Source organism: Nilaparvata lugens, unplaced genomic scaffold (genome assembly GCF_014356525.2).
Source record: "Nilaparvata lugens isolate BPH unplaced genomic scaffold, ASM1435652v1 scaffold2209, whole genome shotgun sequence".
In the NCBI taxonomy this organism is placed as follows: domain Eukaryota; kingdom Metazoa; phylum Arthropoda; class Insecta; order Hemiptera; family Delphacidae; genus Nilaparvata; species Nilaparvata lugens.
In genome coordinates this window covers 14748-39960 of record NW_024090285.1, presented here as the reverse complement: position 1 = coordinate 39960, position 25213 = coordinate 14748, and the positions used below count along the sequence as shown (strand labels likewise).

General features: G+C 34.1%; 1 long non-coding RNA gene across 1 annotated transcript; it reads left to right on the top strand.

The window, feature by feature from the left end:
• The first annotated feature begins 21960 nt into the window (after positions 1-21960).
• Positions 21961-23151, top strand: LOC120355494. Its single transcript, XR_005573534.1, has 2 exons — positions 21961-22110; positions 23020-23151. It is a non-coding gene; the product is annotated as an uncharacterized LOC120355494 (long non-coding RNA).
• The last annotated feature ends 2062 nt before the right edge of the window (positions 23152-25213 follow it).

Here is a 25213-nt window from a genome sequence, read left to right as displayed (position 1 = left end):
TTTGAGTGATTTATTAATGTTTTAATTTGAGTTTTAATCAGTTTATAGTGTTCTATTTTGTTCGTATATTGTATTTGTGTATACAAGCCAATAGCCACTGTTTTTCAACTATAATCTGGATAAGTACTATTAGCTCGTAGTAACTTTAATGCTTAGGCTTGTAATATATTGTTCTTTGTGTATTTGTGTAATCTCCAAAATTCTTTTGAAGATTATAAGTTCATTTGCTCTGAAAACTGGATTTCTCATTCATAGCGATAGATCCATTCATAGTTTATCAAGAATCTATTACATTGGAGCCGACAACTATCCTTAGGTTAATAGGTGTTAAATGCTATTCCACTGAATTAGGAAAAATTGGTAGCAGCAAATGTTACCCCTGTGGTGGGACCGAATTACAAAATAAATATGTCCCAAATGGTATGCCCTGGTGTGGGACTCAAACTACAAAATATATCCCTGGTTATAAAAAATGATTAGTAGGATAGATATCTTGATAGGTTATGAATGGTATACTGCTGAGTGGGAAATCGGTTCAAGAGAGATCAAGTCCTAATGAATATATTATCTGTGCAGACTACAAAATGGCATACAATATGAAAAATATTAAAAAATGATGATGAGTTAATAGCTGCCTTAACACAAATATTTGATAATTTTAAACAAGAGCAAAATGCTAGGTTTGATGAGCAAAATGCTAGGTTTGATGAGCTAAATGCTAGATTTGATGAGCAAAATGTTAAGTTTGACAAGCAAAATGCTAAGATTGATAATTTGAAACAAGATCAAAGTGCTAGGTTTGATGATATGAAGCAAGAATTTGCTAGCATAAGACTAGAGCAGGTTAGTATAAACCTTCTATTGAAAGATGTACATGAAACATTGAGTGATAATCATGAAGATGAAAACAAATTGAAGCATGATAATAGTAGTGTTAAGATACAAGATCAACTCATTCAAGTTTCTGACAATGTAGGCCTAGTTACTGTTGTTGAAAAAGTCAACCCTAATGAGATAGTAGAATTGAGTAAAGAAGTAGGTAGGGAGTTGTCTTCACTGAAAGTCAACTATCATGAAAGTAATATTGCTACATTGAAGGTTAGGAAAACTATAAATAAAGTGAATGATTACATGAGACAGGTTTCTGTGGAGGTTAGGAACAATGTAAATAAAATGAATGTTGCTTTGAGTCAAGTTGATGAGTTCAACTTTCAACTGAGATTTGAAAAGGTGTATGCAATGCATTCTCAAGTGAACATGACTAACTTTTGTAAGCAAAATGGCTTTGTTGAAACAAATGAACCCATGAATAAAATTATGTTCTTGAAGAAAACAAAACACAAAGTCACCATTGATGTGTTAGTATTCAAAGGTTGTTTCAAGTTGCTTATTTACAAGATGATGACAATGAATCACATGATGAAAGGGTATTCCCCAGCACACAATGATTAGGAATCCTGTGTTATGCCGGGATTCAGAATAGCATAATCGCTACACAGTGTATGGTAAGAGTCCATAATTGTGTCTTTTTCTTTCCTGTAGCCTATTTTTCTTGGCCCTTAATCTTTTCAAATTTCGATTCTTTCCTGTCTTTGTGTAATGTTCAGTAAATTTCTTCTATTATGCATATCTTAACCAATCTTGTCCATAGTCATTTAAATCTGTATTTTTCTGAAATAATATTAGAAGTTAAAATAGTAGCTTATTTTCCTAATCTTTAAATTGTTGATAAAACTTAACTTTTCTAAAATCTATCCATTGTAGTGTAAATAATTGTTTGCTTGTGGTATATTTTTTCATCATGTATTACATATTTTAATCGGTGTCTATTTTTTTTCAGGTATCATATTAGGTAATTAGGTTTTTCAGAGAAAATTATGTCCCATGTTCTCATCTTTCATTGCATATCATGCCATAAGCCATATGTAATTAGGTTATAGTTTTCTTCTGGGCTTTTAACCCATTTTGCATTTTATTTTATTTTTTTGCTGTCCAATACTTTGGATTTTTGGTAGACAAGTAGGTGTGATTCTTTTAGAGGTGTGGGCGTGAACCACATACGGCTGGACTCAATTATCTGACCTACTTGTTTGCGATATAAAAACCTTAAGACTGCAACATCAAATGTTTGTAAAAACTTTTGCATACTTTTGTTTTTGTGGTCCGATACTAGAGTCTGCTATCACATTGCCTTACAGACATCTAGGAACTCTCCACCCAGTCACAATAGTCAACATTTTTTTCCTTCACCAGTTGTTTTTGTGGGAGTGATAGCTCACAATTATAACAAATTAGAGTCATACTTGGAATTTACAAAATTCCATAGTAGTATATTTTATTAAATATACTTCCTCATGAAAGTTTAGTACTGACAAGTAGGATAGACTCTAATTGATCTTTCTCTTCTTTGTATTGTTTTAGGAAATTTATTTACCCAATTTTCTTTTTCTCTTGTTTGTATTTTTTAGGGAACTTTTTTACCCATTATTCTTCTTGATCATCTTTGTATTATAATCTTGAAATGTTTGTATTTATTATACAGTCTTTAAATTATAAATTATTTTCAAAAATAAATGGTTCAATTTAGAACATGCTGAAATCTATTCTTATGTATAAATTCTTTTGTTATAATAAATAAACTTCAAAATTTGAAAGTATCAATGAATTGTGTAGCATATATATGTGATGTATTAATGAAAGTTAACTTGAATAATAATGTTTTCATTGAATAAAAACGTTGTGTTATATTATCAATTGAAATGAGTTGAAGGTTAAAATTTTTCTAATGTTTTGTAATTGATGTATTTTTCTAAATTTTAAAAAAACTGTTTGTTCTATAAATTTTGATATGATTGATTATCGTTTGAAATGGATGCTGGAGTGTATGTAGAATTTTTAGTGGGGTTTGTTGATTAGAATTTTGCTGGTATGTGATTGTTTTTTGAGATGGAAAACCATTATTGCCTAAAGAAGAAATGACCAGAAGGTTATGACTTAGAGAGGCAGTAATGAGATAATATTTTTTGTGTTAATTAATAATGTTGATTGCCATAGATGCAAAATAATGATTAATAATGTTGATTGCCATAGATGCAGATGATTAATTATGAATATTGATTGCCTTTGAAGCAAAATATTATTGATGTTTTGAATGATTTCTTGTTTAATGATTGATAGTAAAGTTTTGTCATGAAATGTAGTTGTGTTTAGAACATTGAAAAGTCGAAATAAACTATAGTATCCGGCAAACGATGATTAATAATATTAAATAATTTGCTTTTTATACAATTTTTGAACAAAAATTAAAACTAAATAATTTTGAAACCCTGAATGATAAATCATAAATGTGAAATGAACTTGCTATAAATGAAATGTTATACTAAATGATAATGAAATGCAGATATATTATGAAATGATTGTGAATAGAAGATCAATTGTCTGAAATTATTGAAATATGTATTGAAATTATTTTTTGTTGTGATGATCTGATGTTTTTTTTTTTAATTTTGATAATGATACAGGGTGTTATGAAATTCTATTTCTATTTTGAAGAATGGATTAAATTTTGATATTTGAACAGTGAATAGATGGAAATGAAATTTTTTTATATTGAAATTTATAATTGATATCTCCATATTTCACAATGTATGTATTGCTGACTGTATAATAAGATGTTAACAAATTTCAATTTTATATTGACTATATACTTAAAAATAATTATCATGTGTATTAGATTGTATTGATAGCCTAATCAACATTTTCTTTTTAGTTTATAAGCATTTTAAGATAACAGGTACAGCACAGACATTAACATTGAAATAGTTATCATGTGAATCTCGAAATCGGCAACAAGTGAACGCCATGCAGAGTGTTAAGAACATTTGGGTGATTTTCGAACTAGTGTGACTCAACTACGCCAATGTCAACACCAATAACTACGCCAAAATCTACGCTGAGGCCTACACCAATAACTATGCCAAAATCTACGCTGAGGCCTACGTCAATAACTACGCCAATGTCAACACCAATATCAACACCAATAACTACGCCAAAATCTATGCCTATGCCTGTCCTGATGCCAAATCTGCACCAATGCTGATGCCAACACCAATAACTACGCCAATGTCAACACCAATATCAACACCAATAACTACGCCAAAATCTATGCCGATGCTTGTGCTGACACCAATAACTAAGCCAATATCTACACCAATAACTGCGCCAATGCCAATGCCTGCGCCAATGCTGATGCCAATGCCAAAATTTACGCCGATGCCTGCGCCGATGCCAATGCCTGCGCCAATGCTGATGCCAATGCCAAAATCTACGCCGATGCCTGCGCCAATGCCAATGCCTGCGCCAATGCTAATGCCAATGCCAATATCAACGCCGATGCCAATGCTGACACCAAAGCATACGCCAATAACAATGCCAATGCTTATTGCTGACTTTGTATCTCAAACTTCAACACTACTACATTACCTGGAGGTAATTGCCATCCATGTTCACATTCGCAACTTTGAATTCAGAATAACAGTCACAGTATCATGAAAGAATTGATTCAAAAAAATCCTCTCCTAAATTATTCCTGTATGCAGAACTCTAAACCTTGAAAGCTGAAAATATCAAAAAACCAACCTTACCTAAAATAATCCTCACCTAAATTAATCCTGTATGCAGCGTCTATCTCTTTTCCAAAAAACGAATTACCTTGTCATTTCAAGCCTGAAATGTACATTGTATAATTACAAATATGATACAAAATTTATGTGACTCTGTATCGAGTTTGGAATGCAGCCGTCTACTACAAGCATGAAGCAATGCTAACTGAGATGTCACCTGTATCGAGTTTGGTATGCAGCCGTCTACTACAAGCATGAGGCAATGCTAACTGAGATGTCACCTGTATCGAGTTTGATATGCATCAGTCGACTACAAGTATCAGCCCAACACTACGTGCATCCAGATCAGCCCAACACTACAAGTATTCAGATCAGCCCAACACTAACGTCATCACACTGGAGTCACACTTAACTGAAAATCATACTGAGTGCCTTAACGGACTGTTTTCCAAACTGCGTCAATAGTGAAAGAAATGAACATTTTTTGATTTATTGAAATTTTATGTGAAAATTAAATGTAACAATTCATCAATTCATTTGAAAAAAAAAATAATAATACATTTTTCATTCAACATACTAATTTTTTTTATGCAATAAAAAATTGAATTGTTCTATCTATTAAATTTATGTGCAATTTCAAAAAACTATTCTTTACATATTAAACTTTCTGTTGAGATATTTCCTTAAATTATAAATAAAATTATAAATATTTCCTTTAATTATAATTCAAAAGTAATTTTGATATTCTATACTTTGAAATATTGTTTGGAAACATATAACAAATGCTATGATGAATTTTATAATAATTTTCAATATTATAGGACAACATGTAATGTTTTTATAGAAAAATTGTTACTGTTCTCGAATTTACAATCAAAATTTTCATTAGGGTCAATGTAATTTTTTTCTTAAATTTTCAAACAGTAAAATTTTTTTTATGTCAAGAGGGGGGTATTTGTAATATTACATTTTTTCTCACATTGGAATCGAATCTTATTCGAGATCTATGAAACTTTATAGTAAATATCAGAGTCATCGATATATGGACAAACTTTTCGACTGAGAATTTTTTATCGTAAATGATTGTTGCATTGTTCCATGGTGTCACCGAGGCTGGGTTAACAGAATTAATAGATGAATGGTTTATTTAAATAGAGATGATATATATATAAATTTAAAATAACAGTTTCAAAATAAAGTTTTATTGAGAACAAATATAAAATGTGAATTCCAAACTTGTAATTTATAATTTTTTGGTGACGTGTCTGTAACGTTGAGTTGTCTAGAAGCTTTTGCTCTCTTCCTGACTTGTAGCTTTTCCGGTGGCTTCTTTCTCTCTGAGACTAATGGCTGGCTATGTATGTTGTAACTTGGTGCTCTTTGAATAATTTTCATTTAAGTGAATTTATTAATGTTTTAATTTGAGTTTTAATCAGTTTATAGTGTTCTATTTTGTTCGTATATTGTTATTTGTGTATACAAGCCAATAGCCACTGTTTTTCAACTATAATCTGGATAAGTACCCTTAGCTCGTAGTAACTTTAAATGCTTATGCTTGTAATATATTGTTCTTTGTGTATTTGTGTATACTCAAAATTCTTTTGAAGATTATAAGTTCATTTGCTCTGAAAACTGATTTCTCATTCATAGGCGATAGATCCATTCATAGTTTATCAAGAATCTATTACATTGGAGCCGACAACTATCCTTAGGTTAATAGGTGTTAAATGCTATTCCAACAGAATTAGGAAAAATTGGTAGCACGGCAAACTAAAAGAAGAACATACCACCGGGTTGAACAGTTACTTGACTTGACTTGGCGTGGGGTTGGCGGGTGCTGCCCGGCCTTGCTGCTGGTTGTAGGCGGGGGCGGCGGCTTAGGCGTAGTCTGGCCCCTCAATTTCTCCACATGTGCCAGGTCTCTCACGCGAAATGGTCGCTGATCCGCTGATACCCTCGCCATGATTTTGCAGTCTGAGTTCCATACATGTGACAGTTTCTTGTCAGTCATCAGCTCTCTTGCAGCGTTGAAAATCTCTCTGGTTTGAAGCATTAGGTGTTCATTCATAAAAATTGGGCTGTCGGGGAATATGGGTCTCAGTTCCTTAGCAGAGAGTTTTCCTTTCATTCTTCTCGCAGCCAGCCACATTTCTTTTGTGCCACGAGAAGTGAAGTTTACGACTATGGATGGAGACTTACTGTCTGCTGATCTCTTACCCCCCAACCCATGCGCAGCTGATATATCAGCTTGGGGGTAATAGTTTATTTGTAGCATGCGGGCAATGTCCCCTAGTATTTCCAATACATTTTCCCTGAAAGTTACAGGTACACCTGATATTATAATATTATTTTTCCGCGTTTGCTGTTGTAGGTCCTTTATTTCATGTTTCGCGTTATCAAGTTCATTTTCAAGACGCGCACACTTTTTCTCCAATTTACTAACGGTTTAACATGTTTCATTACACTTATCTTCTAAACCTTTAAACTGTTTCCTCATTTCCTCCCAATTTGAATTATTCTCCTTCCACTTAATATTAGTCTCTCTCCTAAAATCGGTGATTGCATTTAATAATGTCTCATTAGATATTTCACCCGCCTCCGTTTTATTGCTCCTAGTTCCCATAGCTAATGTGGCACATTCATCACACTTCCATTTTTTATTTTTATTTGTTAGTCCGACACAGTTCAGGTGGAAAGCGGTTTGGCAATCTAGACACTTCACATAATCCTTGGTAATTTCCCCTTCACACCGTACACACTCCATCACACAAAACTATGTAGCCAATTTCACTTTAAAATAAAATAAAATAATCCGATTGAAGATTTTAACTATTATGACTTTATTGGTGAAAAATAGCACGCTGGCCGGCCGGCACTTGCTGTTTAGGAGCGCGATAAGATACCGTCCGTTCGCATCGGCTGCTCGATCAGAACTGATGATCCCAGTATAGATTTGTCCCAGTATAAAAATTGTGATATGCAGGATATGATGCAAATACAATTCAAAATATGATAAATAGCATGTATTCTACCTAATAAAACATAATATTCTCACTTACTAACTTACTCCTCAGCTCTACAGGTCTTTGCAACCCTTGGCCTCCCTCACATAGCCTCTCCATCTGTCACGATCCTTGGCCTGCCCCCTCCAGTTACGAACTCCAAGCATTCTCAGATCTCGTTCCACATCATCCATCCATCTATTTCTCGGTCAATCTTTTCTTCTTCTGTTATATATCCTGTCCTTCCATATACATTTCACTACTCTTTCATCTCCCATTCTCACCATATGTCCATCCATCTTATTCTGCCAGCTTTAATAAACCGCACAATGTCTTCATTGTTAAGAACTGCTCTATTTCCAAATTTTTCTTCCTCTCCAAAGACCATTCTCAAAAACAGGACCCATGATTCTTCTCACTACCTTCCTTCAAAAACTCTCAATCTTTGCACATCTCCAGCTGTAAGCACCCATGTTTCCGATCCGTAACTCACCACAGGCCTCACCAATGCTTTGTATAATTGTAATTTCGTAGCTCTAGATATCAATCGAGATTTGAACAACTTGATATTAGCATAGTATGCCCTGTTTCCCGCCATGATCCTGTTGTTAATCTCTGCTGAGACTTTCTCACTACTTGTCACAAGTGTTCCCAGATAGACAAATTCTTCTACCTGTTGAAATGTGTAGGGTCCAATTTTCATGTCTCTAGCAACTCTCCTACCTAGGCCTACTGCTGGTGACACTCACAGATACTTTGTCTTGGCCTCATTTATCTCCAATCCCATTGTTTCACTATTGATTGCCAGTGATGTGAAGGCTTCTCTCAAGGCTGATACTGTTCTAGCTACTACGACCAGATTGTCTGCATATCCACAAACTTGCCATAGTCTATTTACTATGGTGCTTCCATGCGTGATACCTTTTACTGCTTGATGGAGAGCCAAATTAAACAATAATGCAGACAACGCATCTCCTTGCCTTACACCGTACTTTACAGGGAAACGCCTCCCAACAGTCTTGCCTATTCTTACTCTGGAGAAGGTCTCATTTAGGGTAGCAGCCACTAGCCTTATTAATTTTGAAGGTAAACAAAATATTCACCCTGCTTAAAATTAATACGTTCACAATATTCATTTTTTACTGATTCTGCAGTTGGAGCCATCTTGCCATAAGATTTTTAGGCAGCAGAAACTGAAATATTTTTCAATAAATAATTTGTGACTTTTTGAAGTGGATTCCATTTGTTTTTAATGTCATTGTTCATTTTAAAGGTTAACAGTTTCACTTTGTCTAACTATTGAAAATTAACTAGTTTCACTTTGTCTAACTCTTGAAAATTAACTTTTTCCATATATTTTTTAAAGTGAGAAAAAGTCACCCCATCCCCTGGTTGACATTGTCTCTTATTTTCAAAAAAATATATCTTTGTTAAAGTTAAGAAAAATACTAACTTTTTATAATGTAAAATACTCTTCAAACATTGCAGTGTATGAAAAATATTGCAAGAGATTTGTTGCAACTTAAGTATTGATTGCAAGCTGTTTAAAATTTCAACTCCCCAAAATTGGGACAAAGTCAGCCCGGTTTACTGATACCTTATTTTCCCAACTGTTTACTGTTATTCTCACTGTAGCTGGCTTCTGGTTAGAATCCATCCCTCTTGGACCCGGTGCTGGAAGGTAAGGATACTGCATGCTACTTGCAAGGATACTGTGGCTCGAATAGTCTTTTTCCTGGCCAGTTATAACACTAGGGGACGGTTTCCGAACTCGGGATTTAGCTAAGTCCTAGACTTTAAACAGCTGGAGTCAGAAAATTGGCTTTCCAAAACGGGGCGTAGTCGCAGTCATTGTCATAGTCATGTTTGAATTAAATTTCGAAAAAACTAGAAAATTGAACACAAAATAAAATAAAGAGAAAATAGTGTAAAGTTTCTGCTATTTTGAATTATTTAGCAATGTCTAATTTTGTCAAGAAAAAACGTTTCCAATTATAGAAATGAGAAAATAAAAACTACGACTACTGTTATAAAAGCTGCCACTACGCCCCGTTTTGGAAATAGTCCAGACGCAAATGTCATTCTGTGGTCATTTTTGGGTAACAGCCGTGGAAGATGTCTCAATTTCTTCGTTAGGTCTAGCAGAATAAGGATCGTTATTGACTCACCCATTTTCATCATTTTTGAGCATATAACAGGATAAAATTGTTGTAAGTGGATGGGAAAAACAATAATTGTGATGATTTATCATTATTAAAAACATTTAAACTGACAGCTGGATTATTAATTGCAATACTTATTACCCAAAGTAGGAAAGGAAGACAGTTGGTCTACTGTCTACTGACTTTGCTTATTATCTACACGGCAAAGCCCCCTGCCTATTGTGAAAAGTGAGTAAAAAAGAATAATTTACAAAGAATACTAATTTTATTTAAAGAATGTGCTGTACCTAAGAATTGGAATAAAAATTATAACGCTGTAAATGAAATAAGCTAATTGGAGACCTCAGAATCAAGATTTGAACCTCAGATTTGGTGCATTTTGGAACATAATAATATATCATCTTCTTCCCCACCGGTCATTATCTCAACATCATCAATTTTTCTTTTTTTGCTTGCATCTTCCGTAATGCCTACCTCTTTCTGCTTTTGCCACTCATGCAACCTTTCACCACCTTTATTTTTAGGCTTTTTACGTAACATGCGTTTTTTGTTCCCCATTATTACAAACTGCACTTAAATTCAAAAAATAAGAACACACTGCTGAACAATAAAACTAAACAAAGTTTAAACACTAAAGATTCAACAAAGACAAACTATGGGTAATTCAACAAAAATTAGATAAACAAAACAGCTTCAACTTCCTATAATTTTCTTCCAATTAAACAACTATTATTGTAAGGAACTGTAAATCACCTCACTCGTGGACGCAGCAGAAGACTAGAGTGAACAACCAAACATAATCCACAAGAAATATTCAGATTTGACATTATGTGAAATTTGAGTTCCCTCCAAAATGAGAGTGAGCAAGCGACCGAGCGTGCTACTATCTTACGGCAGTCTGCTGAACTACTACGACAAACAAACCGTCACACTCAGTGGTCCTTTCAGACAAGTCATGCATTACTTTTGGAATCTCTCACGTCTACAGTTTACATCGGATCTTGTTGAAAAAAGTTGCATTGGATAAAGAATTTAATTGAGCAAGGTATGTGTGCTTTCAAATTTCAAATATTCCTTTCAAAACTCTAGAAAAAGATTTTAAACTCTGAAAAGTTTATTTTTGATTTAATTATAGGAAGTAGTTTTAAAATAAAAAGTAACAAATACATGCATTGAAGAATCTATTCTGTTTCCAATGATGTATAATACGTAAATTTCCGTCCATAAATAACGACGCTAAACGTTCCAAAAGATAACATTGATCTTATGGGACATTCAATCCAATATGGCGGTAGATGACCCGCACTCATCTTAAACATCTTAATCTTATCATACTAGTCAAACAGATGACTAGCCTAAGGCTAGTTACACACTCATTCGGTTCGTTTCGTTTTCGGCAAATTCCGATAAGTGTGAAACGGTAATTCGGTTTGAATTCGGTACCGAATAGAAACCGCATAGAACCGAACGCCCCCTCGACACGAATAGATTTCATTATATTCGAATTCGTTGCTGGGGAAACAGGAATAACAAAGTCTTTCACACACGCTTGCCTTTTTTGTTTTTATTTTAACCTGATATCGTGATTATCTGTTTCAAAATTTTCCAAGTCAAAATATATGGTCAATCCATTACTGTTAGTTAAAAGAAAAATTTTTTCTCAACGAATAGTTTGCTAAAAAAATATGAAAGATATAAATAAAAACTAAGGGAGAATTTTCATTTGTTTTTATTTTTCCACGAATATTACATGATTTCATCAATGGAGAGGAGAGATGAAGTTTATTTATACCATGTGTCAAAACAAGGAACAAATTTTCAATTTAAAAAATAATCTCTCTGAACATCCAAAAGTTACATAATCAAAAAGAAACTATTCAAATAATTCACAATTTTTAATTAATTTAAAAATTTTGTTGTTCAAGAAATAACATCTTATACAATTTAACACCAGCTGTTATACCGTATTTAAATATACCAGCATGAACTGTGAAAATCCAAACACAGCTGTGTTTGAGAAGAAAATACCTAATTAGAACCGTACGAATCAAAATCTGACGTATGAAAGCCTCATTCGTTTTCGGTAACGAACCGAACCGAACCGAAAACGAACCGAACCGAATGAAACCGAAAGCGTGTGAAGCTAGCCTAAAAATCACGAATTCCATTATCGAGATAAAGTTCAGAAGTAGAAACACTGATGCACTTGTATCTAGATTGAGCTGCCAAAAATTGAATGTCCATTCTGCAGCATAACATTTGACTACCGTTCTATGCAGGGCCGGCCCCAGGGGTGGGCGGACCGGGCGGCCGCCCAGGGCAGCTGGTTTTGGGGCGGCAAACTTTAAGGAATTGAAAATTTTAAAATAAAAATGAATAATAAATTTATAATATTAAATGTGAATAGTATACGGTACTTTATAAGAAGCTTTTCCAAACTCGAGCTAATGAAGACTTTTATAAGATCAACAATGTCTCAGGAACGTCTGAGTGGTCTAGCGAACATAAAATAACTCAGACCCTAGATCTTGAAGAATTGGTGAAAGAATTTTCCCATGCAAAGGTCAGATGCGTTCTACTTAATTAAACAGGTGTGTTATAGTAATACTAACCAATTACTAGTAATTACTATTACTAGTAATAGTAGGTATTGGTTAAACAAACTTGTGATGTAGAAATTGTAGTTTTAATCACTTAGCAAGTTAAGTAGGCCTAATCTCAGTCTATGCCTTAAGGCTGTGCAAAGGCTAAAAACAAAACTTTCTACTGGTGATATTTTCCAAAGTTTTTCGATTTTTTTGTACTATTAGTCCAGTCAATATAGACATAAAAAAGGGGGTGTGCTTGCAATTTATCTTGTAGTTCTGATTCTATAATATATTATTTGGGTACATAAGAGAAGTCCAGAACCAATTTCATCATGCAAAATTTCCTTGAGCTAGATACAGAGTGGCCCAAAAACCTCGTATTTTCGGCTCATTTTCCAGTTTTCAGCTATTTCTGCCAAATATTGTAATCGAAAAAATCAATTTTGATGAATTTTAGTTTTTGATCAATAATATCTTCCGATTGGTAACATTTAGATGTATAATTCAAAATCCCTCCAGGCATATTTCTGTGCTCTACAATTTGAGATCAAGGAGAGCGCTCTATCTCAAATAGATTTTCAGGTACAACTGACAACAATGCTCCTTGTATTGTGAAAAACACCTAATTTTCAGCTTCAACAATCATTACCAATTACATTGTCCTCACATTGATATTTCGCACAATGACATAAGTTCATGAGATGTATGTTCTATGAGAATAACCCGTTAGATGCACTTCATTTCAGTATTTCCTAGTGGAGAGACGCGCTTAAGGACACCTCAAGGATCAAAATCTCAAACACTTATAACTTTTGATACAATGCTCAGATTTCATTGTAATACTTTTCATTCTTCTCGGCTCGTCAAGGCGGTCCAAAATCATGCATCATAAGTAAAATTCGGTTGAAAATGAAAAATTTATTGTTGATTGTACCTTAAGCCCATATTCCAATACACAAAAAATCTGGTGTGGTACACTCACACAACTTTCCTTGCTCATTGAACTTTATGCCTCATTCTTGAACGAGAATGATTTAGGGGAATAACATAATGACGATTGGCGGCAACATATTTGAAACTACGATCAGACTTCTGTATATGTGTATATTTAGTTGTTTTCAGAGTACTTTTTCCTTTGTGTAAATTGTGAAATTCGATATTTTTTAAAAGTCGTCAAAATAGCTGTTCTACAGATGAAATATCTCGACTATGTGTTCTTTTTATGAACTGCTCTACCTACCTACCTCATGCACGAGAAGGAGGCTACAAAGTCCATTTCTCAAGGATGGGGTGGACCCCCCATTAGTTTCTCAGAAAGGAGACTCATTCCAGTTAATAGAGCCGATAATAACTATACAGGGTATGAATTTGAAAAAAATCGGTCAAGTCATTTTTGAGAAAATCGTGAAAAACATGTTTTTTTAGTGATTATCCGCTATTTTTCTCAATAATATTACGGAGCTCCTGAAATTTTCCCAGAAATGAGACTCATGTCAGTTGATAGGGCTAATAAATAGCTATACATGGTATAGATTTGAAGAAAATCATTAGAGCCGTTTCCGAGAAAACCGTGAAAAACATGGTTTTTTAGTGATTATCCGCCATTTTTCTCAATAATATTACGGAGTTCCAGGAATTTTTCAAGAAATGAGACTCATGTCAGTTGATAGGGCTTATGAATAGCTAGCTATCCATGGTATAAATTTGATAAAAATCGTTGGAGCCGTTTTCGAGAAAACCGTGAAAAACATGGTATTTAGTGATTATCCGCCATTCCTCTCAATAATATTACGGAGTTCCTGGAATTTTTCAAGAAATGAGACTTATGTCAGTTGATAGGGCTTATAAATAGCAATCCATGGTATAGATTTGATAAAAATCGTTGGAGCCGTTTTCGAGAAAACCGTGAAAAACATGGTTTTTTAGTGATTATCAGCCATTTTTCTCAATAATATTACGGAGTTCCTGGAATTTTTCAAGAAATGAGACTCATATCAGTTGATAGAGCTTATGGATAGCTATCCATGGTATGCATTTTGAGAAAATCGTTCGAGCCGTTTTCGAGAAAACTGTGAAAAACATGGTTTTTTAGTGATTATCCGCCATTTTCCTCAATAATATTACGGAGTTCCTGGAATTTTTCAAGAAATGAGACTCATGTCAGTTGATAGAGCTTATAAATAGCTATCCATGGTATAGATTTGATAAAAATCGTTGGAGCCGTTTTAGAGAAAACCGTGAAAAACATGGTTTTTTAGTGATTATCCGCCATTTTTCTCATAATATTACGGAGTTCCTGGAATTTTTCAAGAAATGAGACTCATGTCAGTTGATAGGGCTTATAAATAGCTATTCATGGTATAAATATAATAAAAATCGTTGAGCCGTTTTCGAGAAAACCGTGAAAAACATGGTTTTTTAGTGATTATCCGCCATTTTTCTCAATAATATTACGGAGCTCCTGAAATTTTCCCAGAAATGAGACTCATGTCAGTTGATAGGGCTTATAAATAGCTATCCATGGTATAAATTTGAAGAAAATCGTTAGAGCCATTTTCGAGAAAAACGTGAAAAACATGGTTTTTTAGTAATTATCCGCCATTTTTTCCGCCATCTTGAATTGAATTTTATTGAATTTCTTATTGTCGGGTCCTCATGGTATAAGGACCTCACGTTCAAAATTTCAAGTCAATCGGTTAATTAGGAATGGAGTTATCGTGTTCACAGACATACACACATACACACACACACACACATACACACACACACACACACACACACATACACACACACAGACCAATACCCAAAAATCATGTTTTTGGACTCAGGGGACCTTGAAACGTATAGAAAACTTGAAATTGGGGTACCTTATTTTTTTTTGGAAAGCAATACTTTCCTTACCTATGGTAGTAGGGCAAGGAAAGTAAAATGACCAATTTGGCAATTCCTATATTCAAAGCTATGTATCTCGGTAACCCCTTATTATAAAAATCATTACTTGATTTTGAAGAGTACAATAACATTTTTCTCTTTCATCTTCTGTAAACTATTCATGGAAAAATATGTTCGTAAAGTGAGATTTGATTGTTGAAAAAAATCCGGAAATTGTGGATATTTTTCTCATATTAACGGTTTTGGCAGTTCTATGATAGGGGAAAATGATTCAAGATGTGTTTTAGGCAACTGTGCTCGTAGAGAATGAATTTATCTACAATTTGGAATCAATCGTGAGTTTCTATGATGTATTAGACACGTTTTAGAAACTTGATCAACCGTAAAATCACGAAAAAAATGTGAAAATTGAAATTGCCATTTTTAAAATCTTCTTCAACTTTCGAATTGTATTGGAATCGAAATTATTATTTATTGGAGTCGGTAGAGGGGGCCAATTTTCACATCCTCACTAGATTTGGAAATTCTATCATGAGTATTTCATAAGACATGCAGCTTTTAAATAAAAAAAATTGACTACTTTTTGTTTATTGGAATATGGGGTTAATTTCACTCACCAATACATTTTCCATTTCTGACCGAATTCGACTTATGATAAATTATTTTGGACCGCCTTGACGAGCCGAGAAGAATGAAGTGTAGCACGATGAAATCTGAGCATTGTGTCAAAAGTTATAGGTGTTTGAAATTTTGATCCTTGAGGTGTCCTTAAGCGTGCCTCTCCACTAGGAAATACTGAAATGAAGTGCATCTAGCGAGTGATTCTCATCGAACATAGTCTCATGAACTCATGTCATTGTGCGAAATATCAATGTGAGGACAATGTAGTTGGTGATGATGGTTGAAGCTGAAAACACCTTTTTTTCACCATAATATGCCAAACCTAAACAATTAGAAAACCGTGTAACTAATGACTGCTTGCAAGTACAGACTTGGAAATGGTATCAATCTCTTCGTCATGATGTGTAGGAAGAGATTAACTATGATAGTAATCTCAAAAATATCTGTCATTATAGAAAAATCCAAGATGGCGCCATCATTGACAGACACTTTTTAGAATGTCAATAATGGCAGATTTCTTAGACATTTTTAATTATGTCGAAAATTTTTGTTGTTTCCATCATCAGTATTCTTATTCGGCTTGTTGTAAGGAAAAGATTGAGACTATTTGCAAGTCTCTATCTAAACGTAGTCATGAAAAATCGATTGTATAGTTCTAGCTTGTGACCTCATGCGCACGGAATAAGGAATCCAGTGTTCTTTACTCCGTGCTCATGCGTATGGAATAACGCACCAGAAATCATGCAGGGTTATCTTTGGAGGGCGCTGGAGAACACATTTGTTGACGTACAGCGCATGAATATATATCGCTTTAAAGCTGAAGAAACGATCTAGATTTCATAGATTTGAAATTTCTCTGTATTCCTTGCAAAAAAAGTTATAATGAAAATAAATTTGAAAAAACGTTAGTTCGGGCTTTTGAAGGTTATAACTGTTATAACTAATAAAATATGCGTTTTAGAGGAAACTTTTATAGAACAAAATTTGTAGAGGAAGATTATTAAAATATTTTTGTTCAAAAACGGTTGAATATCTTAAACGGTTATTGAAGTACAAGCGATATAGTAAAACCCTAAAAATTTTGGCGGCCATCTTGTTTTTGAGGTGTTTGCCAGAGATTTCGATTTATCATCATCACGATCCTTATTATGCTAGACCCAACGAAGAAATTAAACTCTCCCTGGCGCTGGCTTACATTGAGCATACATGAGAGAGGCAGAGAATTTGACTTCGGATTATTGTTAGGGGGTCTTTAGTGTATATGAAACTCGATGTCGTCACGTCCCAGGGTGGTCGACAGCTTGGGGGGAGGGGGGTAAGTTGTAAAAACGCGCGCTTATAAAATCGCCTGTCCTGCAGTTACTATTCATAGTACAGCTTTTAATTTTTTCTCAATATTATGTACACATAACTGGCTTTCAATGTGGTCCTCTACATTTTTGCGATAAACCGCATAGTTTTTCCGTAAAAAAATAAAATATCTCGAAAAATGTATTTTTTTATTATGGACTTTTTGTTATTTCTCGAATATTGAAGTCATTAGCCGACTTAGAGGAAAAGGCGCCCAATAAACGTTGTAGGCCGTTTCTTCCTGAATCCAATGATATATATAGTTTGGGGGTTACGATCATAGATGCGGCGGTGGGAGGGGTATAAGTAGCACTGTTACGCTGCGGCGCAGTCCTCCCCCATGATTAATGCGCGTAATGGCCTGTCTATCGCATCGCTCCTACTAGTCTATGCATTCAAATTATGTATTTCAGGAACTCTATCTTATGTATTTTCGGTCGCTGAACACGATTTTTGAACTCTCAAGTCTCAATAATTGATAATTCTCATCATAATATACTAATTATGGTCAAAATTACAAACTTCATCTCATTATCATTATTTATGATTACATTGCAATGATAAACCATCTTGTTAGGAATCCTATATGTGTTTCTCAGTCGATAAAAAACTGATATTCCATTAAGAGAGAATAATTATTCGATTTAGTTCAATGATCACTTTGGAATTGCGAAAGTCAAGTAATGGAATAAGTTAAACAAATAATATAGGCTACCCCATATAGAGAACCGTGTAACAGGAGTAAAATATTTTCTTAATATAAATTTACATTTGGAACACAAATAATGCCAATTACTCCCATGTGATATGACTAAATATTTTATTACAAAGGAAATACAACTCTAAAGCTGCGTTTACACCAAAGTTATTAACGAGATGTTAATATAACTTAATCTTTATAGATTCTATTACATTGAACATAACTTATCATACACATGATGGACATATGTGTTTGCCAAGTTCCGTTAATCTAATAGAGTCTATAAAGATTAAGTTATTAACATTTTGTTAATAACTTTGGTGTAAACGCAGCTTTATCAACTGATTTCTGTGACTTATATCTACGAATAGACACTTTTCATCTGGCTGAGTTTGACTGATTGTCTTGGGGTGGTACTTGAATGGAAGTGGAATGGGAGATATCTTTCTTGAATTTGAAATATTTGGAGAGAATACTGTTGGAAATCTATTGAGGGGAGATCAGTATAATTAAGGTGTGAGAGCAAGCAATCAATTCCATGAAACAACTACAAGGACTCATGAACGGTTCAAACATGAGAGATTGTCAAAGTATATTTGAAAGAAGACAGGAGCTATTTGTGGAGTTTTTTTAGAATCACAATGCAAAATCAATGACTACTTGAAATTTATGACTGATTATTGTAACATAGTTTAAATTATCTTAAATTGTATTCATGCTCATAAGGAAGGACTCTGGTATTGCACATAGAAACTGTACGAGAAAAGATCCCATACTTTTTTCATTCAATCACACAAACTATGTTATGGAGTCTGTGTTATATCTAGAAAATATAAAAAAATACCCATAGAAGTAGAAAATAATTTCCAATAAGGAAACATTAACTCTATACAGTCAATACATTGACTCTCTGTCAAATGAAACCTTGAAAATTTAATAAATGTGACAACCGATCATGCTTTGGAGCAAACCCTCATTCGATCATCCAAAACTGAGTGATTGGAATAGCTAGTTCTTCAAAGGCTTTCCTAAAATGGCTGCTACTATATAAATAAATCTTTCATCAAGATATTCTGTTCAAGTATGTTGACATCATTATGGATATCACTGGAGATTGTGAAGAAAGTCATCGAATGGAGTAAAACAAGAATAATGAGAGATGAGAATGATTTCTAGAAGCATAACCTTCTCAAGAGAACATAACATTTTTCTTCAAGACTCTGATGGACAACAGAATCTGCATCATGTTATCAATGGTCTGGAAGCAAGTGAAGAAGTGTGTGATTCTCTTTTGAACGTATAGAAAGAAATAGTCATTCGGTCTCCAACGATTTTTATCTGAACATGGTTGTGGCAAATTGTAAAAGTGTATTCTCACCTATAAAAAGAAACAGAGTTCTTTCATTCTCCACGATGCAATCAAACAAAAATCCTAGTCTTAGTTGATTCTAGAACAAAAAGATCTGATCTCTGAATTTTTACTAGGTAGCTGTTTAAAGATAATTCAGCATTGAAGTTTTAGTGCAGCATGCATTTCTACAATAACCGCAATCTCTGTCAACATCTGATGGATATTTGAAAAAAAACTCTTGATCTCACTTGGCCCATGAAATTGTAAGTGAAACTAGTTGTGGATTTGACTAAATCCCTAAATATCGTTGACAAATTCGCATAATGATGACATGGCTCTCCTGAATTCAACTCCTACTTCACTCTTCAAAACTTCAATACGCTGCAAGATTATGGAAACTTTGTGATGAGAAGAGTTATGAAAATTCTCAATAAAGATGGAGTGATACAGGTGGACATAGCTTTTTATGTCTATGGTCTAAAATCAAACAAAGGTAGTGAACATATTAGAAGCAGCAGAGTAAAAGAATCACTCCAATAATATGCTCTCCAAACCATCGAGACTTGATTTCTAAATCTGTGGCAGAGATTTATTAATGTGACATGCAAGAATCTATAAAGGAATAATCCATACGTTAGCTACGTGCAGAGATACATACATTCATTCATTTGTGAAAAAATTACAAATCATATAAATATGTTTGGGAAAGAATAACAGGCATGGCAAACTATTCGAATCCCAAATTTTGATACTGAATAACTTGTTACCATTTCAAAACAGTCTGAACGGGAATGCGATAATGGTTGAATCAATCAAAATTTAGTGAAATATCATTATAATAATACTATTAGAAATAATATCAATGAATATTTAAATTTTCATTTCATTTTGATTTGACACATATCTATTATTATATTGGATATAATTTCTCAAAAGTTCACGACAAACTGAAGATTCACGAAAGATTAACATTTTTATACTAAACATAATCATTATGATAATGAATGAATGATGAATTCCATTTCCACCATGAAGAACTAAGAAATTCCACAAATATTTCTTGGAAATTAACTGACCACTATATCAAGTAAGCGTGGCCAGTGTGCAATTAATAATATAATTTAGCCTGCAGCGCATCACAATAAATTAATTTGAGATAAAAACAATAGAACATAAACACATATAAATATTATCATTATTCTATCCTAATATATTTCTTGAAACCCAAGTTTCGTTCATTTCAAACAGTCATTTCTTAGTTTCCTTGCAGAATGAGATGAAGTTTGTAATTTTGACCATAATTAGTATATTATGATGAGAATTATCAATTATTGAGACTTGAGAGTTGAAAAATCGTGTTCAGCGACCGAAAATACATAAGATAGCGTTCCTGAAATACATAATTTGAATGCAAAGACTAGTAGGAGCGATGCGATAGACAGGCCATTACGCGCATTAATCATGGGGGAGGACCGCGCCGCAGCGTAACAGTGCTACTTATACCCCTCCCACCGCCGCATCTATGATCGTAACCCCAAAACTATGTATATCATTGGATTCAGGAAGAAACGGCCTACAACGTTTATTGGGCGCCTTTTCCTCTAAGTCGGCTAATGACTTCAATATTCGAGAAATAACAAAAAGTCCATAATAAAAAAATACATTTTTCGAGATATTTTATTTTTTTACGGAAAAACTATGCGGTTTATCGCAAAAATGTAGAGGACCACATTGAAAGCCAGTTATGTGTACATAATATTGAGAAAATATTAAAAGCTGTACTATGAATAGTAACTGCAGGACAGGCGATTTTATAAGCGCGCGTTTTTTACAACTTACCCCCCTCCCCCCCAAGCTGTCGACCACCCTGGGACGTGACGACATCGAGTTTCATATACACTAAAGACCCCTAACAATAATCCGAAGTCAAATTCTCTGCCTCTCTCATGTATGCTCAATGTAAGCCAGCGCCTGGACTACACTGCTGTTACCTAAAAATGACCACAGAGTGCTTTTTTTCCTGATATTTGCGCCCGGACTATAAATGGTCTAGAAGAGGACTATAATTATGGTCTAGGCTTGTTCTGTTTGAAGAGCTCTGGTCTGATGTTGTCTGCTCCTGGTGCACTGTATGATTCTAGACGGCTGACTATTATTATTGTTATTTCTGCTTCACCTAATGGTGTAAAAATATTGACATTCACATACTCTAGATAAACTGTTGGTTTATCTGCAGGTTATATTGATTGTTTATATCTTGTGTCAGTTCACACTCAATATTTTTGAATAGTTCGTTGATAAATGTTACTAGTGTTAACTATGAGTTTACTGGTTTTTAGTTGACTTGAATGCTCAAATTGTGAAAGTTTTGTATTGGAATAACATAAGAAATTTTCATAAATCTTTTCCGGCTTCTACAATACAACCGTGAGATTTAATAAAGAAAAATCGTGTTTATGGATTATAATCGAAATAATGAAACTATTGTAATGGAATATCTTCATCTACTGTACCTTAAGACTTGATATCGTAAAAATTTTGTTCTAGAATCACTTTCACATCACGGTAATATTGAACTCTTTCTACTGTTCCGTGAGACTTGATATCGTAAAAGCAATTTGAAAGGTAATTTTTACCGGTAGTGATTGGAATTGCATTGCATCTTCTTCAGATGCTCCAATATAAAAAAGGCATCAATTCGAGTTCATTACAGTAGATACTGTAGTTTGATTCTTGATATTAATCACTTGGCTCTCTGATTGGGTTCTTGCTACAGACTGTGTCGACTGTTTCGACTTTAAACTGTCAGCATTGTTCATATGGTAAGCGTTGATGTCATTTTTATATACTGCTGATAGAATAGAGTAGAATAGAATAGAATAAAATAAAATACATTAATGGATTATATAGCTCTAGTATGTTACCTCATACCTGAAAGGAAAAGCGTATCAGAAATCAAGCATGGTTTCCTTTATCAAGTTCCTTATGACTTTCTTTTATGAGTTCCTTTGACTTCCTTTATGAGTTCCTTATGACTTTCAAATATGGTGAATTATTTATTTCAATTACAATAAACAATAAAATACAAACAATCAAACAATAATAAACAATAATAATACAAACAATAATAAACAATCAAATACAAAAGTTCAATTACGTAGTAAATGAGGCTGCTAGAAATTTGTGGGTACTTTCACATTCAATCTAAAACACCTCAGTGTTTTGTGGTGTGGTCTTCTTTGTAGTGTGCAGAACATGTCCTCAATGAGCGCAATAATTAGTTGTGCAGTGATACATAACATTCCAAAATATAAAGGATGCCATTATACTAGATGAGCCAATTTTCCCTCACCAAGTAGACAAGCCCATATCATTTAAAAATAATCATATATTAGAATGGTTGTGTTCCATTGATTTATCTCGACTTGTGATGGATTTTGAAATCATAAGTACATGGGATTTCCAGCTCTGACAATCTGTTGAACTGGTTAACAATCGGCGATTCCCATAGATTGTCAAACCTCCACCACCCCATCAACATTTTCGATAGCACATTCAAACTCTTCCAGCCTGTCACCTGAGTGAGAATAACAGTGCTGTTTTTCATGCTGAGTTGGAGTAAAGCCGTCACTAACGTTCACTTTGCACGTGAGAGGCTATAAGCATTCTGTCCGTGGGGTGCAGTTCGTAGATTTCCTTCACACGAGATGATTGACCAACACGTTTTACAGATATCAACCACTGGCGGGATTGACGAATTTCCACCTACAAGATCGTCACCTGATAAAAGACGATGGACGTGTTGAGAGTCCTGCTAATAGTACAAACCTTGGCCGTTTCCTCGATTTACGTTCTGGCAGAAGGTGAGTGATCAGGAAACGCAGTGAGTTCACGTTTACATTGACGTTACCTCACGTCGTTCCACGTTTTAATATATTGCAATCAAGCAGGTTTTAAATATATCATTCACTACTGTAGTCCGAGAGATATTACTTCTGGCAAAGCTCTTCCTCGAAGATAGAGAGTCCCGATACTCTTTCCTTCACCAATCACTCCCACTACCTATACCTACCTCGCATTCTCCCTACTTTTGTGTCAGTATCCAATTGTATGCAGCATTCTTACTCTTCTCCACTTCTCAGTCCATGCTACAAATTGTGGAAGGAGAAATCGGTTCCCCCACTTCATGTTGAAAGTAATAACTCTTGCACTATAACAACACACTGATTAGACCCAAAAGTCATTATATGAAAACTCTGAACATTGTCAAAGCTGAATTCTTGCAGGGTGTTAGTATTACCTAGTATAGAAATATCCTGGAGCTCAAGAGTCCACATCGTCACACACCGCTTGCTTCCACCCAATGACATCTTCTCTCCCCCCCGCCCGAAGAAGTTCGAAACTGCAATGGTTTCAGAAAACAAGTATATCTTGGCTTCATATCAAGATATCAATGTGACATTTCACCCTTTTTGAATAAATAAACTTTATTTGTCATAAGGGTCATGCCCCATATAAAGAGTTGCACACCAACAATACACAAATCACAACAATAACAAAAACAGAATACAGGAAAAAATTAACAATCACAGAACCCCACTCATAACATCAACACAATTCCTCTTCGACTTTTGGAGATAACACTGTCATTGAAATGAAATAGTTTGATATAGACTCCTTAAAAATGACAGGACCACAGATTTAAAGCTATTAAAATATCATTCATTGTATATGGGGGACGAGTAATTTTTCATGTCACCAAGACATTAAAAACTGTAGGCCTACTAGTGAAACAATATAAATAGACTATCTTTCAGATATTGAGTATTGACTAGACATTGAACAATAGTATATAAAAACCGAACAACAGATGAACAATAACCTGCTTCTCAAAAGCACCAACAACTGTTGCTACAATTTTATAAACACCTTTTCAGTTCTACAATAATTTTGATTATTAAATAACAATTACAACTTGATATATAAATAAGATATCATTCATTGCACGTTCATTGCATTTGTAAATATATGTTACTTTATCTGGTTTTACGTTTGAAAGGAGTACTAGAGCTCTATCTTTGTAATCTATATAAGAGAGAGTAGGGTTGTGTTTGTTCGTGTGTTCGTTTGTTCATGTGTTCGTTTGTTCATTTGTTCACATCAGAACATGTCAACTTGTGGATTGCATAGCCTACCTGAAAAACGGGAATGATTTAAATCTTCAAATTTTGCACATAGATTCTAGAAATATCAATCTCGTGCACCTGGAAGCCCAAATTTCAATTTTCCTTCAAGATTTTTCAGAATTAATGTTCAAATTCATAAATGGTACATACGATTTTATAAAAAAAATACGGTACCAAATCATATGGTCAAATTTAAAAAAGGAACATCTGTTTCTATTATTGCTTTCTACCTGATACCACATAACCTCAATAATATTGTTTAATATTTTTAATAATGATAATATTTTCATTATAAATATAATAATAGTATTGTTTCGATAATTAAATATTTTCATTTTCACAAACTCTGTATAATAATATGGTGAATGTGAAACAGCTTTTCCCCAGTTGCACGTACGTTGGTTAACGTTTTATCGCGATAAAATGCTTTACTTTTATTGTGATTAGCGCTAACCTAACCGATGCATTTTGGTTGCACAAAAAAGAAATTTCAAGCAATAACGCCGATTACACTAAAGCAGTGTTTTCGTAACGGGCAGAAGCAGAATCGATTGCAGCGCACCCAAGCGGGCAGAAACAGTAACACTCAAAGAACTAGTTCTTTGATATGAATTTTTCTTTATGTGTTATGGGTAATGAACTTTTTGGGTTGTCCAAGTCCCAAGCAGCAAGGAAATGATTTGAAAGTGCTTGAAACTAATTGCCAGTGATTTAAAATTTGTCACCTCTTTTTAGGGCA